The following is a 17532-nucleotide window of genomic DNA, read 5'->3' as shown; positions in this document are numbered from 1 at the left end:
CCTCTGGTTGGTTCTGCCCCAGAAGGGACTCCCAGTTTCTCCATGAATTCTACTTCCACCATCAAGGGTTGGCCCAAGCCCCTTGCAACCCTGACTTGGACAGGGAGTGTCCTTTCTCTTTAGATAGATACTACACCTTAGCAAGACTTGGGCATTTTTAGAATCCAAAGCAAGGGAGGGACTTGGCAGGGAAAATATTATGAATGAGAAAAAGGCAAAAAGTGTCTTCAGTTTACAGAGGAGAGAGAGGATGAGTCTGATTGCAGCGCCGACCCTGAGTCAGGATCTTTCAGCCCCATCTGCAGGTCTACTTCCAGCTCCATCTGTCTGCACACTCTTTTAGGTCCAGATCATCTCTTACATGTGGCCAAGGAATATAGAGTACGCAAGGAGTTGTAGCGACCTGAGAGTGTGAGTATCTTGTGGCCAACTCCGAGGAAGCTGTGATGGGGATAGCAAGGACACACACTCTTCTCATTTATAATGCCTTTCCCCCTCCCATAAGATATGCTTTTTTATTTACTTCCTCCTTCTCATCTTAACTCGGGTGAACAAGAGGACCAAGTTGCACATCCTGCTAGTTATTTATGGCCCAATTTTAACATGGGGGTGGAGCTGAGGTTGGATTTGTTCTTCCGCCTCTGCTGCACATGCTCAGTAAGCAGGAACGCTGTTCATGGGAAAGGCTTAGTCACAGTGGGAGCACATCCTGCCTTGGAGCTTTGGGTCGCTGTGCCCCAGAAGCAGTTAGTTTTAGCACACACTGCTCCTGGCATCTACTAGAAGGTGGAGCCCTTGACCCTAAGAAACACTGGGAATGATCTGTACCCTCCGAAGTCCAGTAGCTATGTGGGAAGGAAACGATCAAAGAACATGATTGAGGGGACTCAAAGAGAGATGTGCTTCAGACAACACCAAGACAGAAAGTTAATGCATTCACCAAGTTAACAATGTAATGAAGGTGAACAAGAGACCAACCCACCTGCCAACCAACGTTGTGAAGGAGGGTTAGAAGGAGAATAAGTCCCAAACTCACAAGATGGTGTGGAAAGGGCCCTAGTGAAATAGAGGCCACCCACGCTGGTGAGAGTAAAATCACGACAGGGCAGTTTCACACTGCTTCAGTTGTTTTTCTTCTTTCCCACCTTTCTTCTTTTGCCTCCCCCTCCCTCTCAGTTTCCTTTTTGGCTCTAAACACCCACGGCAAGTGTCAAGCAATGCACAAGAATGAAAAGAAGACAGCCGTTGCTGCAGGTGGATGCTTCTGTTTGGAAGGCGTGGTTTTGTGTGCACTTTTGGTTGAAAACCTAAGTCTGTCCCACACACATATCCCCCGCCTGCTTCAGTGAGCATGATCTTCTAAAACTGACTCCGTGGAATCTTCCCTAGGTGACACTGGCTGGACTCTCTCCCACATTAAAATTCACTCTTTCTACCTATCTTGCCTTTCAAGCACTAATTCAGTCTTTGAGATTCCCTTAATCTCAGGTTGTAATTCATTTCTAACATGTTTGTCATGACGTCATACGATGAACATATGAAGACATATAACCACTGATATAGATACCAGGGGATTTCATAACAGTGAATTGCATGAGTTGACTTGAAGAAAAGAAGTCTGTAGTAACATCTCCATGAACCCATATCTGAGGCGCATTGTCCAGGGAGACCACATTGCTGAGAAGATTGCTTGGGCTGTTTTGGGACTCAGAACTAGGTTGTTGTCCTGCTGTCACCCTGGGACGGTGGTAACATCCCTGAACCAGGTCCAGATGGAGGCCCAGCAAACAGAACTTAGCAACAGGTGACATGCTTCAAATACCACTTTATAGCTCCCATCTCTCTTCTGGGTCTGCATTTCTCATGACTGATTCTGTTGTCTTTGGATTGAGGCATCATATCTGAAATTCCTAATTTACAACCTTCCAAGGATTGTTTTAACACATCACTCCTCTCCATTAACACATCGTGATAGATTAATCTGTGAGATGATCAACTCTCCAGAACAGGCCACCTAAGAAAACAGAACACAGGAAGCATGTTCTGAATGGAGAAGATGCATTTTAAAGTAACCCCAACTTTGGATCCTACTCATGAGGGCAGGCCCACAAATGGAATGACAGGCAAGGAGGGAGTGAGGAGGATCTCAGGAAGAAGGGCTCAAGATGAAGCCACTGGTATCCCGACAATGTCACTGAGTAAGGGGTGGAGGGGAAGGAGGAAAGGAAGTCATATCTATTAAGCAGCAAATGCAAATTAAATGCTTCATTTATTCCCTTAAATCTTCACATCACCTCTATGAGGCTAGTATTAGCAGTCCTGTCTTAAAGATGATGGGTTAACTCAGAGATAAAGGTGAGATCAGAGAGGTAAAGTCAACTGTTCAATCTCTGGGACCCAGAAGTCCGCATCCCTGGAATACTTTTTGAAGCAACCAGCCTGCAGAGCAGTTTGGGAGGTACCACATCTTCCTTTGGGACACCAGGAACTGTTATTACAGGGATCACTTTAGCAAGGAAAGCCCAGACCCCCAAGCCATGCTCAATTTCCCTCCTTTTGTATATAAACTTTGGTGCTCTCAACTTTTTCCCTGGAGTGGAGCTGCACTTAAACTCAAACGGCTTCCCACTGGGCACTGTTTTGGGGCAGATATAATTTATACAGGACTGGCAGTTCTGTTTAGGGCCCAAAGGTGAAGACAATTTGAACAAGAACACTAGGGCAGAATTAGATAGACAGGGGCAGGTGACTAATGGAATTGAAGTCCTGTAAGTCCTGATAGAGTTGCTGGTTACATTTGTGGGTAAAAGGATGTTTTTACTGTAATTTCCCTAACATCTTACTGAATACGTAGACGCTGTGGTTCTACTTACATGGTGCCAAGTGCCACCTAGTGGGGTGGGAAGTCCCTTCTGGGTGCTGCTGTTCTGCTTCTGAGACCCCTAGATGGGTTTCCAAAGTGGGATTTGGGAAGAAAATGTAAGAACAGACACAGTCATCTTTTTACAAGTATGTCTGTGGCTATTTTTATCATCTGCCCAGTGTATTAGTACAGAAATGTGTAGGGCCGTGTGTTAAATGTTTACTGATGCGAGGGCAGTATAAAAATAAGTTGAAGGTCATCATTTATTTCCATTGCTTTTGCTTTGTCTCAAAATGGGGCTGGTCGTGAATTTCCTTTTGCACGTGCAGATGTAGATGTATAACGTTGAGTTAACTGGGGGACCGACCCTCTTTCTCCTACAGTTCCGTTTTTTATAGACAATGGCCCCCATTTTTAAACTGCATTTGAATATCAGTAAGTGTCTGTCTTGCACATTCTAGCTGAACATTTTCTCTCTCTCTCTCGTATTTCTGAGCAATCCAACCACTAACTATTCCCTTCTGTCACCGACCCTCACCCTATAAATGGCATTTTGAAGCCTGTAGTAACTTGATAGTTTGAGGGTTTAGGTCTTTTTCATTCTACTTGCTTACTTGACTGTCAGTTCATGAAGACAGTTGCTGAATGTGCATGATGCTTGGGTGTTCCATGCCCGTTAATTAAGTCAAAGATGATGGAGTATTACTTGCTGAGATATACATAACATACACGTACACACCTACCTATATATTCTGTATACACACATACATAGCTGTCCATATTGTGTGTATATGCATACATATGCATGAAAACATGTATATATTTGTATGTGTATTAGAATTACTGATAATTACAATTACTGATGGCCATGTTTTGCATAGATTAGTTGTAAATCTAAGTAAGATAAACCATAAAAAATACTCAGCACAGGGTCTGACATCTGTCAAACACTCCATAAATAACTTTTAAAATTATTTTATTACTTTTTTAAAATTTTTTTTTTTTTTTTTTTGAGACGGAGTCTCAATCTGTCACCTAGGCTGGAGTGCAGTGACATGATCTCAACTCACTACAACCTCCACCTCCAAGTTCAAGCAATTCTCCTGCCTCAGCCTCCCCAGTAGCTGGGACTACAGGCATGTACCACCACACCTGACTAATTTCTGTATTTTTAGTAGAGACAGGGTTTCGCCACGTTGGCCAGGCTGGTCTTGAACTCCTGACCTCAGGTGATCTGCCGGCCTTGGCCTCCCAAAGTGTTGGGATTATAGGCATAAGCCATTGCACCTGGCTAATAAATAACATCATCTCAAGAGACTAATTCTATATTCTTCATACAATGAAAAATTTTAACATTTTTCTTTTAGTATACAGTATCTGGGAATTTTTTTCTACTAATCGTTTCTCCTGTACATAAAGTTTATGTTCAACATTTCATGTACTGTATTCATACATTATTTAACATTTTTTTTTAATTTAAAGGGTGATACTCAACTTATTGCTCTTCCACTTGTTACATATTCGCAATCAAAACTCCTGTTTTTTCTAGATTTAAATCCATCAGACTTTCTAGAAATGTCCCAGATACCCAGAGCTCATCTCTGTAAGCTTTTTTAAAATATAGTTTTTCATTTTTCATAATCTTCTCTCTACCATAAGAACGCTGACCACTTCCTTCTTAAAGCTTATCTGAGGAAAGTCCCTTTTAGTTGATCCAAGTTCCCAGATTTCCCCAGTTCTGCTTTTTCCTGCGATCCCACAAGAAGGAGAAACAGCAGCTCCAAAAGAATGAAGTAGCACCAAATACTAACTTGCACAAAACCCTGGGATAATTCCTTACTTGTAAGCATCAGCATTGAGTTCTTCCTGTTCCTACCCACCCCCTACTCCTGATTTCCCCCTGACTCTGGATATAATTGGTGTTCTCCATAGTCACATGGGAGTTTACATTCTTCCAGATCTTTTCATAAAACTTCACTTAAAAGCCATGTTGAAGGAGACTATAGCAGGGTTTGTATGTAAAAATATGAAGTGGTTTCTTCTGAGAATGGGCTCGGTAGGGCTTACCTGACTATAAGAGGCACTGGTCTCCAAAGTTGTGCCAAGTCTAGACTTTGGGAAATTCATCTGGGAATTTAGAATTCCATTTAGAAAGCAATGCTTGATGCTTCGGTGTTTCATGTCTGTTAATTAAGTCAAAGACGATGGAGTGCTTCCTTGCTGAGATATATATATATATACACACACATACACATACACATGTATCTTCTGTATACACACATAAATATACCTGTCCATATGTGTGTATATGATTATATATACATGCAAGAGTGTATATATTTGTGTGTGTGTGTGTGTGTGTGTGTTAGAATTACTGATAAGCCCATACCCATGTTTTGTATAGATTAGTTATAAACCTAAGTGTTGAGAATTGTTGGGGCTTCAGGGAGCCGGTTACGCACACCTCTCTCCAGCTGAGCAATTCACCCTGGAGACAGTGCAGCTGAGAGCAAGCAGGTGCATGAATTCCATAGGCCATAGCTTGGACTTGCAGTCTTACAACTCTCCAAACCCTCCACTTAATCACAGGTAGCAAAGGAGAAACGCAAGCCTTCAATCCAGAATGCAGGCTCCCTGTCACGGAGAGCTCACCTTATGGCAGCAGACACAAAGAGAGGGTGCACTCTGCCTATAGACAGCCCGTCCCTAGAGAACAGGAGCTAGGAGACTTGAGGGAACAGCAGCAGGGACAGTTTCCCCACTGTCACCAATCCCACAAGTCACTCCGTCTCTCGTGAGAAGCATAAGAAGGAAGAAAGGGGAAGAGGGACAAGTCCCCACCCTTCCGTATTTCAGGGGTTGATTTCGAAATGCAGGGAGAAGAGAAAAGTTCCTCTAAAGTACCATCCTGAAGCAGCAACACATGAATAAATTCTCAACTAGATTGTCTATACTGAGGAGCCAGGTCTGTAAAACATGGTGCTGTGCCTGGACTCATGACATGAAAAAGACTCTTCCCTGCAGAGCAGAGACCAAAGCTTATAGATTTCCCCTTATTATGAATCTACTGTACAGAAGACAGACAGAATCCCTACCTTCATGGGGCTAAGATACAATTTCCAGGACTTGGCCGGGCACAGTGGCTCACGCCTGTAATCTCAGCACTTTGGGATGCCGAGGCGGTGGATCACCTAAGGTCGGGAGTTCGAGACCAGCCTGGCCAACACGGTGAAATCCCTAAAAATACAAAAAATTAGCCGGACATGGTGGCTCATGCCTGTAGTCCCAGTTACTTGGGAGGCTGAGGCACGAGAATCGCTTGAACCTGGGAGACAGAGATTACAATGAGCAGAGATTGTGCCACTGCACTCCAGCCTGGGTGACAGAACGAGACTTCATCTCAAAAAAAAAAAAAAAAAAGAATTTCCAAGACTCATTATTATTGATTGCATTCTACAATTCCTTAGGCATTTCTGAAATGATATAGCTTGTAGCTATGAAACTTGTATTCTGCATTACATAGATGTAATATTCAGAAACTGTCGGTTGTATTCATCCATTCATTTGTTCATTTGGTCAGTCAATAAATATTTATGGTGTGCCCACCATGGGCCTGGCATGGTGCTCAGGGTGAGGAGACACTGGTAAACCGAAATAGAAATAGTCCCTGTTGAGCACCCAGATACATAAGGCAAGTTCTTAAAGACTTACAAAGAGACCTAGACTCCCACACAATAATAGTGGGAGACTTCAACACACCATTGTCAATATTAGACAGATCAACGAGACAGAAAATTAACAAGGATATCCAGGACTTGAACTCAGACCTGGACCAAGCAAACCTAATAGACATTTACAGAACTCTCCACCCCAAATCCACAGAATATACATTCTTCTCGGCACCACATCACACCTACTCTAAAATTGACCACATAATTGGAAGTAAATCACTCCTCAGCAAATGCAAAAGAACGGAAACCATAACAAACAGTCTCTCAGACCACAGTGCAATCAAGTTAGAACTCAGGATTCAGAAACCAACCCAGAACCTCACAGCTTCATGGAAACTGAACAACTTTCTCTTGAATGTTGACTGGATAAACAATGAAATGAAGGCAGAAATAAAGATGTTATTCGAAACTAACGAGAACAAAGTCACCACATACCAGAATCTCTGGGACACATTTAAAGCAGTCTCTAGAGGAAAATATATAGCAATAAGTGCCCACATCAGAAACAAGGAGAGATCTAAAATTGACACCCTATTGTCAAAACTGAAAGAGCTAGAGGAGCAAGATCAAAACAACTCAAAACCTAGCAGAAGACAAGAAATAACTAAGATCAGAGCAGAACTGAAGGAGATAGAGACATGAAAAATCCTTCAAAAAATCAATAAATCCAGGAGCTGGTTTTTTGAAAAGATCAACAAAATAGACAGACCACTAGCCAGACTAATAAAAAAGAAAAGAGAGAATAACCAAATAGATGCAATAAAAAATGATCAAGGGGATATCACCACAGGTTCCACAGAAATTCAAACCATCATCAGAGATTATTACAAACAATTCTATGCACATAAACTAGAAAACCTGAAAGAAATGGATAAATTCCTGGACAGTTGCCTCCTCCCAAGCCTAAACCAGGAAGAAGTCGAAACCCTGAATAGACCAATAACAAGGTCTGAAGTCGAGGCAGCAATTAAGAGCCTACCACCCAAAAAAAGCCCAGGTCCAGATGGGTTCACAGCCGAATTCTACCAGACATACAAAGAGGAACTGGTACCATTCCTACTGAAACTATTCCAAATAATCCAAAAAGAGGGAATCCTACCCAAATCATTTTATGAGACCAACATCATCCTAATACCAAAACCTGGCAGAGACTCAACAAGAAAAGAAAACTACAGGCCAATATCCATGATGAACATAGATGCGAAAATCTTCAATAAAATACTGGCAAGCCGATTGCAACAGCACATCAAAAAGCTTATCCACCATGATCAAGTAGGATTCATCCCGGGGATGCAAGGCTGGTTCAATATACGCAAGTCTATAAATGTAATTCACCACATAAAGAGAACCAAAGACAAAAACCACATGATTATCTCAACTGATGCAGAGAAGGCCTTCAACAAAATTCAGCAGCCCTTTATGCTAAAAACTCTCAATAAACTAGGTATAGACGGGACGTATCTCAAAATAATAAAAGCTATTTATGACAAACCGACAGCCAATATTATACTGAATGGGCAAAAACTGGAAGCATTCCCTTTGAAATCAGGCACTAGACAAGGATGCCCTCTCTCAACACTCCTATTCAATATAGTACTGGAAGTTCTAGACAGAGCAATCAGGCAAGAAAAAGAAATAAAGGGTATTCAATTAGGAAAGGAGGAAGTCAAATTGTCTCTATTTGCAGACGACATGATTGTATATCTAGAAGACCCCATCATCTCAGCCCAAAATCTCCTGAAACTGATAAGCAACTTCAGTAAAGTCTCAGGATACAAAATCGATGTGCAAAAATCACAAGCATTCCTATACACCAATAACAGACTTAGAGCCAAATCAAGAACGAACTGCCATTCACAATTGCTACAAAGAGAATAAAATACCTAGGAATACAACTAACAAGGAACGTAAAGGACCTCTTCAAGGAGAACTACAAACCACTGCTCAACGAAATAAGAGAGGACACAAACAGATGGAGAAGCATTCCATGTTCATGGTTAGGAAGAATTAATATCGTGAAAATGGCCATACTGCCCAAAGTAATTTACAGATTCAACACTATCCCCATCAAGCTACCAATGACCTTCTTCACAGAACTGGAAAAAACCACCTTAAGCTTCATATGGAACCAAAAGAGAGCCCGCATAGCCAAGTCAATTCTAAGCAAAAAGAACAAAGCAGGAGGCATCACACTACCGGACTTCAAACTCTACTACAAGGCTACAGTAATCAAAACAGCATGGTACTGGTACCAAAACAGAGATATAGACCAATGGAACAGAACAGAGGCCTCGGAGGCAACACAACATATCTACAACCACCCGATCTTTGACAAACCTGAAAAAAACAAGCAATGGGGAAAGGATTCCCTGTTCAATAAGTGGTGTTGGGAAAACTGGCTAACCATATGCAGAAAGCAGAAACTGGACCCCTTCCTGACACCTTACACTAAAATTAACTCCAGATGGATTAAGGACTTAAACATAAGCCCTAACACCATAAAAACACTAGAAGGAAACCTAGGCAAAACCATTCAGGACATAGGCGTAGGCAAGGACTTTATGACCAAAACACCAAAAGCATTGGCAACAAAAGCCAAAATAGACAAATGGGACCTAATCAAACTCCACAGCTTCTGCACAGCGAAAGAAACAGTCAATAGAGTGAATCGGCAACCAACAGAATGGGAAAAAATTTTTGCAGCCTACCCGTCTGACAAAGGGCTGATATCCAGAATTTACAACGAGCTAAAACAGATTTACAAGAAAAAAACAAACAAGCCCATTCAAAAATGGGCGAAGGATATGAACAGATACTTTACAAAAGAAGACATACATGAGGCCAACAAGCATATGAAAAAAACGTTCATCATCACTGGTCATTAGAGAAATGCAAATCAAAACTACATTGAGATACCATCTCACGCCAGTTAGAATGGCAATCATTAAAAAATCTGGAGACAACAGATGCTGGAGAGGATGTGGAGAAATAGGAACACTTTTACACTGTTGGTGGGAGTGTAAACTAGTTCAACCATTGTGGAAGACAGTGTGGCGATTCCTCAAGGACCTAGAAATAGAAATTCCATTTGACCCAGCAATCCCATTACTGGGCATATATCCAAAGGATTATAAATCATTCTACTATAAGGACACATGCACACGAATGTTCATAGCAGCACAGTTTACAATAGCAAAGACCTGGAACCAACCCAAATGCCCATCGATGATAGACTGGACAGGAAAAATGTGGCACATATACACCATGGAATATTATGCAGCCATCAAAAATGATGAGTTTGCATCCTTTGTAGGGACAGGGATGAACCTGGAAACCATCATTCTCAGCAAACTGACACAAGAACACAAAATCAAACACCGCATGTTCTCACTCATAGGAGGGTGTTGAACAATGAGAACACATGGACACTGGGAGGGGAGCACTATACTCGGGGGTCTGTTGGGGGGAGTGGGGGGGACAGTGGGGGGGGTGGGGAGTTGGGGAGAGATAGCATGGGGAGAAATGCCAGATATAGGTGAAGGGGAGGAAGGCAGCAAATCACACTGCCACATATGCACCTATGCAGCAACCTTGCATGTTTTTCACATGTACCCCAAAACCTAAAATGCAATAAAAAAAAAAAGAAAAAAAAGAAATAGTCCCTGTTCTCATGGATCTTATTCAGAAATCCATTCATCAGATTATTGCACCGAGGGAGATCCAGTGCGATAAAGGAAAGAAAGAGGTTTCTGTAAGAGTGTGTAATTCTCACGTGATGACTTGGAAAAGTGAGCGAAACCAGGGAGCAGGAGGGGCAGGCTGCCCTGAGGAAGGCCACCCAAGTTGAGATGTGAAAAATGAGTTAATTGAACCAGGCAACACTGAAAGATGACTGTATTTAGGGGCAGGAGACAAAGAGTGTGTCTTAGTCATATGGCATTTGGGAGTCTTCGAATCACCAAGTGGATGGAGATGCTGAGTCAGTAGGTGCCCATAGTCTACAGAGCTCAAAGAGAGCTGAGCTGGAGAGACGCAATTGAAGGCTCCTGTGGCAATGGGAGTAATGGACACCTTGGGCGGGGCCTTGCTACTCAAACCATGGTCCCTGTACCAGCAACATGTGCATCCCCTGGAAGTTCATCAGACACGCTGACTCTCAGGCTCCACATCAGACCCCCGAAATCAGACACACAGGCAGAAGATGGCCCTGTCCCATCGATAACAAGGTTTACAACCGCAGAGATTTTCAGGGTGAGGATAACAGCAGGATATCCTGGCAGCGAGTATATATTTATTGTGAGACAGTCCCAGTCATTTATTTGTTTTCAAGACAGGGTCTCAATCGGTCGCCTAGGATGGACTGCAGCGCTCAGGTCTTGGCTCACTGCAGCCTTTGCCTCCTGAGCACACGCAATCCTCCTCCTCAGCCTCCCGAGTAGCTGGGAATACAGGCGTGCACCACCACACTTGGCTAGTTTTTAGTTTTTTGTAGAGATGGGGTCTCACTATATTGCCCAGGCTGGTCTCAAACTCCTGGGCTCAAGCAATCCTGTCGCCTCGGCTTCCCAAAGTGCCAGGATTACAGGTGTGAGCCACTTCACCTGGCCAGTCCTAGTGATTTAGGTATCAACTCCCCCACCTGCTACAGTGGTTCTTAACTTTGCCTGCACCTTGCAATTACCTGGGCAGTTTAAAAAGAGACTATGTCTGAGTCCTACCATAAAGACTGTGATTTAATTGGTTTGGGCTACAGCCTGAGCTTTTGGATTTTAAAGCTGGAGGGCGATTCGAACATGCAGGCAAATTTGAGAACCGCTGCTTCAGAATCATTGCCAGATTGCAACGGATTCTCAAGCGTTAGCAGGCATCAAAATCACCTGAGGGGCTTGTTAAACCGGATTGCTGGGGCCCACTTCAGAGCTTCTGATTCAGTAAGTCTGGTCTGACTCAGTAGGTCTGGAGCTGGAACCCAGGAATTTGCATCTCTTACAAGCTGGGCCACCAGGTGATGCTGATCTTGCTCTGTTGAGTGTTTGTCAAACTTGACTAGCCTAATAGAATCACCTGTGGGCGCCTAGGCCTTGCGCTAGAGCCTCTGGATTAATAGATCTGAAGGCAAAGTCCTGACATCTATGCTTTAAATAAAAATCCACCCAGATGATCCTGATGCAGGTGACCTAAAGAGGAACTTTTGCAAAGCCCTGCTCTAGACACAATTTATATTTATAGCCTTAAGCAATGAGATGACACCGGGAGGTAATCTGTGAGAATGCCATCTCTCCTCTTTTCCTTCAAACCCATTCAAGCTGATCCTAAACTCCGTACGTGTTGCCTCATGGGGCACGTGCAGGGGAAGTAAGCTAGCTGGCTTTTGTCTTCTAAAGAAAGGCCTTAGGGGATCATAGAGGAGCTTGTGGAACAAAGCAACTCCAGGGCATCCACCAGGTGTCCAGGAAGGGAAGGGACAGGGCTGCTTCTCTGCCCCTTCTGGAGAAGGCGTGAAGAGGGAAGGGGAGGAAGGTAACATGAAAACATCAGGCGAGGTCCGTCAGACCTGAGAAAAGTGGGACCCTGCCAACTCTATGTGAGAAATGATGGATCTTCCACACAGAGTTGGGATGAAGGAGTTGAATTACAAAATCAATCGTGTGCCCCCCTCCACACCCCCCACTCTGGTTTGCCACTACATCAGACCCAGAAGCTGTACTCAGTGCCTGGGAGGCAAGGACTCCTGTAAAAGGAAAATATCTGGGGCCCCCAAAATCACTAAGCTAAAAGGAAAATTCGAGCTGGAAACTTCTCAGAGCAAACCTGCCTCTCTTTCTATTCAGTCATCCCTGTGCTCACGGACACAGATGCATATCCTGATTGGCTGTTTTGGAAAGGCTTATCAGAAACTCAAAAGAATGGAATCGTTTTTTTCTCACCTACCTGTGGCCTGGAAGCCCTGTCCCTGCTTCTAGCTGTCCTCGCTTTCTGGAAGAACCAATGTACTTCTTACACATATTGATTGGTGTCTCATGTCTCCCAAATATGTATAAAGCCAGGCTGTGCCCCGACCACCTTGAGCACATGTCATCAGGACTTCTTGAGGCGTGCCTTAACCAACGTTTTCAAATTAAACTTTCTAAATTAACTGAGACGTGTCTCAAATTTTCGGGGTTCACACTCCCTACTCCTCTAAGGGTCTGAGCTGATCTTCTGAAGAGTCAGGTAGGATGAAAGTTCAGAGACAGATACAGAACGGAGTCATAAAAAATAAATGTCTCTGCGCATTTCAATTGGCGGATTAAGTCACAGCAGATACATTAGACATATGTTTAACTATTTGAACATTTTTCGCCTGGGTATATTTCTCATATAATTGTGTTTGCTTTGCTTTGCTTTTGTTTTCAAAATTTAACTCAGTAAGTAGATTTAGAATACACATTGGGAACTCTGAGCTTGATTTTATATTATTCATCAATTATAAAATTGACCCCTCCCTAGCATAGAATGTAGTTAAAATCCTCTGCTTATTCCAAAATGGGATGAGCAAAAGATGATCGTTTTATGGTGTTTCCTTTTCTTACATCTTAAGCACTTTAGTGCCCACAGGGCAAACTATGAATCAAAGTTGTTTTTATTTAGAAACCTGCAGTTCCTTAACTGAAAATGCTCAAAAGCTAGACGCACAACTTTTAGACATGTGCACATTTCTTAAATGTAATCCCAGCACCTTGGGAGGTCGAGGCAGGAGGATCGCTTGAGCCCAGGACTTTGAGACCATCCTGGGCAACATAGGTAGACCCCATATCCACAAAAAATAAAAAATTATCTGGGCATGGTGATGTGTGCCTGTAGTCTCAGCTATTTGGGAAGCTGAGGCAGGAGGGTCACTTGAGCCCAGAAGTTTGAGGCTGCAGTGAGCCGCGACTGCATCACTGCACTCCAGCCTGGGTGAAAGAGCGACACCCTGTTTAAAATATAAAATAAAATACTTTTGTACTATACGTTGTCACACAAAAATTACCTACCGGTCTGATCAGGAAGTCCAAGATATTGGGTGGCGAGCGCCATCTGGTGGCAGCATGGTTATTAACATCTCGGCCATTGGCTGGGATCTTTCAGTCATTGCTGACACGTGAAGGCGTTTCTGAAGTCCCTGAAAAAAAGGTGCAGGTGTGAAAGGAAGAAACAAAACTGCCTTCCTCGAATGCCAAAAGCACCGATTCTGGAGATACGAAGACTTGCAAAAGAGAACTAGAAAAAAGGAGGAAAGAAAACATATCGGGAGGAAGGGCAGAAGAGGTCCTGAGATTGTGAGGAATGAAATGAAGACCCCATGGAGAAGCAGCCGAAACGACAGGAATGGCCCTTCTGAAATCTTCTCCATGCCGAGCCCTGGGCCTCAAACCTAACAGGTTGTTCTTGTGCTTTTCAAACAGCCCTCATATATTTGAATCAAGTGGCTGCCTCCAAAACCTTCCCACATATTTTCAGCATTTGCTACTGACCCCTCTACCAGGTGCCCTGTTCCCAGCACACAACCTCACCTCCTATATCACAAAGAAATCTGAAGGCCACCAACAGACGCGTCCTCCAATTCTGTCCTCTCTACGTCAAAGCATGTTTCATGTCACCGACCTCGTCATCATCTCACAAAACCCAGATTCTTTCCTCACAGAGCCTATCTGCATTCATTCTCATTCCAAGGAGAGGTGGCCCTTCCCTTCCTAAATTGCAAGCGCACCCACTGCTCCCCCTGGTTCATTCACTTTCCCTACTTGAGAAAGTGAATCTAACTTTGAATCCAAGTTTGTTTATATTTTATTTCCCTACTTGGGCAAGTGGCTCTGTCAGGTTGACTGTCTGTTGCACACGTGACAACTCTTCTCCATCCTGCTGGCTTTTCCTCCTCACCTGGACACACTCCTTTTAAAATTATCTTCCCTCTAAAGATGTTTGTTGCAGCATTGTTTGTAATTTCAAAAAAAATGAGGACAAACACAAATGCCAATCAATAGGGGATTCATTAAGCAAAATGCTACATGCAGAACCATGTATAGAACACAGCCATTCAAAAAAAGAACAAGACTGCATATCCAAACCAGAACGCTCGCTGGAAAAAAAAAATGATGCAGAATAACACATATCATGTGAACTCAGTTTTTGAAAAGAATTCTGTACGTAATTATATGCCAGTATATACATAGAAAAAATCTTGAAGAACATATACCAAACCATTAATAATGGTTAACTCTGAGGAGTCGAATTTGGAAGGCTTTCATCTGATATATTCTACATTCCTGTATTTGGATGTTTAGGATCATGTAACAACATTATAATCAGAATAAAAGTTACATACAAAAGAAACTTCCCTTAATTCTATCAATATCATCCTGTTTCCCTTTAATTTTCACCAACATCCATCCATCCATTCATCCATCCATCCACCTATCCATCCATCCATCTGTCTGTCCATCCGTCCGTCCATCCATCCATCCATCTGTCCATCCATCCTCATCCATTTTCAGCAACATCAATGTGTAAGACCGGGCTGGATGGATAGAACAGCCCTTGAGCTCAAAAGGTGTACAGTCTAGTGGAGAATGTAACATGGAGCCAAAAAAATGTCATCCAGAGGAGAAAGTTGTAAGTACGACAAAGCTTTCAGTTCAGATCAGCTGAATTTGAGTAAAATGACTGATCCTTTATGAGCTGTTTCCTCCTCTGAAAATTGGGATTATAGTAACAAGCAGAGAGAATGGGAGCGGTGGGTGGGTAGAGCCTTAAGTAGGTGCCTGGTGCAGAGGACTCCATCCCATCCAGGCCACAGACCATCAGGAGGTACATAGGGACTTGGGGACAAAGAAGACAAGCAGCCCATATCTGCTGGCAGGTCCTGGCAAAGTGGACATGAAACCAACAAGTTGCATCCCAGAGGTGCCCACAAAGCCCCCAGGATTTGCAAAGCTAAGGTCAAGTGGAGGCAGGAGGAGACAGTTTCAGGAAGCACTTGTGGCCTATCTCACCTGTGTCTTCCCTGGCCAGGTACAGGCAGCCGCTTAAAGGGGCCAAGGGAAGCCGCAGTGTGGCTCCCAAACATGGACACACATCAGCTGTCCTCTCAGGAGCTCTGCGTCTCAATTTAAAACCAGGACAGGATCACATCAGATTTGTGTAAAGGACGCCTCTTATGCATTTCTTCATCCAAATCGTTGACTTAAAAGTTTCTTCCATATAAGTCCTTCCACTTTAGCTTTTTATAGATTTAGCATTGATTTCACAACAAACAACTGATTCCAGGCACTTGGTGTTTTCCCAGGCCTTGAGCTTTTTCCAGGGTTGTACATGATTTCCGTATGTGGTACTTCGCAGCAGCCCTAATATGGGGAAGCCATTTGCTGCCTTATGAATTCTCTGGTCATCATTGATTTGAGAGGAAAGGGCTGTGCCCAGGGCTGGGGAAGGCCCCAAGAGTGGCACTCCAGGCGTACTGTTGGCAACAGCGCAGGGATGTGTGAAGTCTGTAACAACGAGGGTAGTAATAATAATTCCAGCCCCACTAGGTGAAGACTCACTTTGTGCCAACTATTTCTCTAAGAGTTTCACAAGTATGACCAATTTAATCCTCAAAGCCAGCAGCTGAGAAAGATACTAGTATTCTTATCCCCATCTGACAGATGAGAAAACTAAGGCTCAGAGAGGCTTGTCTGCTGGCGATTTGTGTGTCTGGGAAGTGCACGTTGTCTGGCAGGCTTACCTGGCAGAAGTGGTTAATGACAGGTCTTCTCCATTTGGGAATCAAGATCTGTGTCAGCATGGATGGCAAGGGGACAAGTAAGGGAAGATTGGTCTAGGAGATGCCCAGGAGCTTTGGGCCTTATGGGGCAGGGTGGGGAGAGCCACCAAGGACCAGTTTCTGGGCTTGGGCAGAAGCCGATCAATCATCTGGCCAGTTCCAAGCAGATGGAGCTTCTGCTTCTCAGTAACCTTCCTGCCCTCGTGTCAATTCTATTTTCATCTTTTATGGTACTGATTGTGTGAAGAAAACTGAAGGTTCATTTGGTGTAAGTCAGTCACTCGTTTTTACGAGTTTGCTTGACATAGATACTAGACTAAGTGTGTATACACATATAAACATGCATATGTACATAACACTATATATAACATATACGCATGATACACACACACACACACACACACACATATACAAGCATGCTTTACAAGACCAATTGACTGGTCTACAATTGGCTAACACTTGGTGGCCTAGAAGCCAGGGTATGTGAGTCTCACTTTTCTAGAAACGCTGACAAACTCTCCAGTTCCGAGGAGCCTTGCTCAGTCAACCACTGGAAGTCATTTTTACTTCGTTGGGTTTTTTGTTTTGTTTTGAGACAAGGTCTTGTTCTGTCACCCAGGCTGGAGTGCAGTGGCACTATCATGGCTCACTGCAATCTCTTCCTCCTGGGCTCAAGCAATCCTCCCACCTCAGCCACCTGGGTAACTGGGAGTACAGGTACACACCACCATGCCTGACTAATTTTTGTACTTTTTTAGAGATGAGGTTTTGCCATGTTGCCCAGGTTGGTCTCAAACCTCTGAGCACAAGTGATCCTTCTGCCTCGGCCCCTGCAACGTGCTGGAATTACAGGCGTAAGCCACCGCACTCTGTCCGTTCTTACTTTGTTGACTTTATTTCCGAGCAAATATTTAGAGGGAAACCAAGAGACTGGCAGGTGGCTAGCCGAGGTTTTTGGTTTGCCCATGCAGGCCTGGGCTGCACTCTCTGAGGTCGTAGGAATCACATATCAAACCGTGCACCAGGTCTTGAATTCCCTTAGGGTCTGATCTTTAGAGGTCCATCTAGGCATACCCACCCAAGCCATTCTTTGACTGCTGACTGGCCTTCCTTTATAACAAGGCGTTCCACAGTCCATTTATATATGGATGTCA

Source organism: Aotus nancymaae, unplaced genomic scaffold (assembly GCF_030222135.1).
Source record: "Aotus nancymaae isolate 86718 unplaced genomic scaffold, 86718_ANA_hifiasm-v0.15.2.pri h1tg000058l, whole genome shotgun sequence".
Taxonomy (NCBI): domain Eukaryota; kingdom Metazoa; phylum Chordata; class Mammalia; order Primates; family Aotidae; genus Aotus; species Aotus nancymaae.
The sequence above is the reverse complement of the archived record's forward strand: the minus strand, read 5'-3'. Positions refer to the sequence as shown.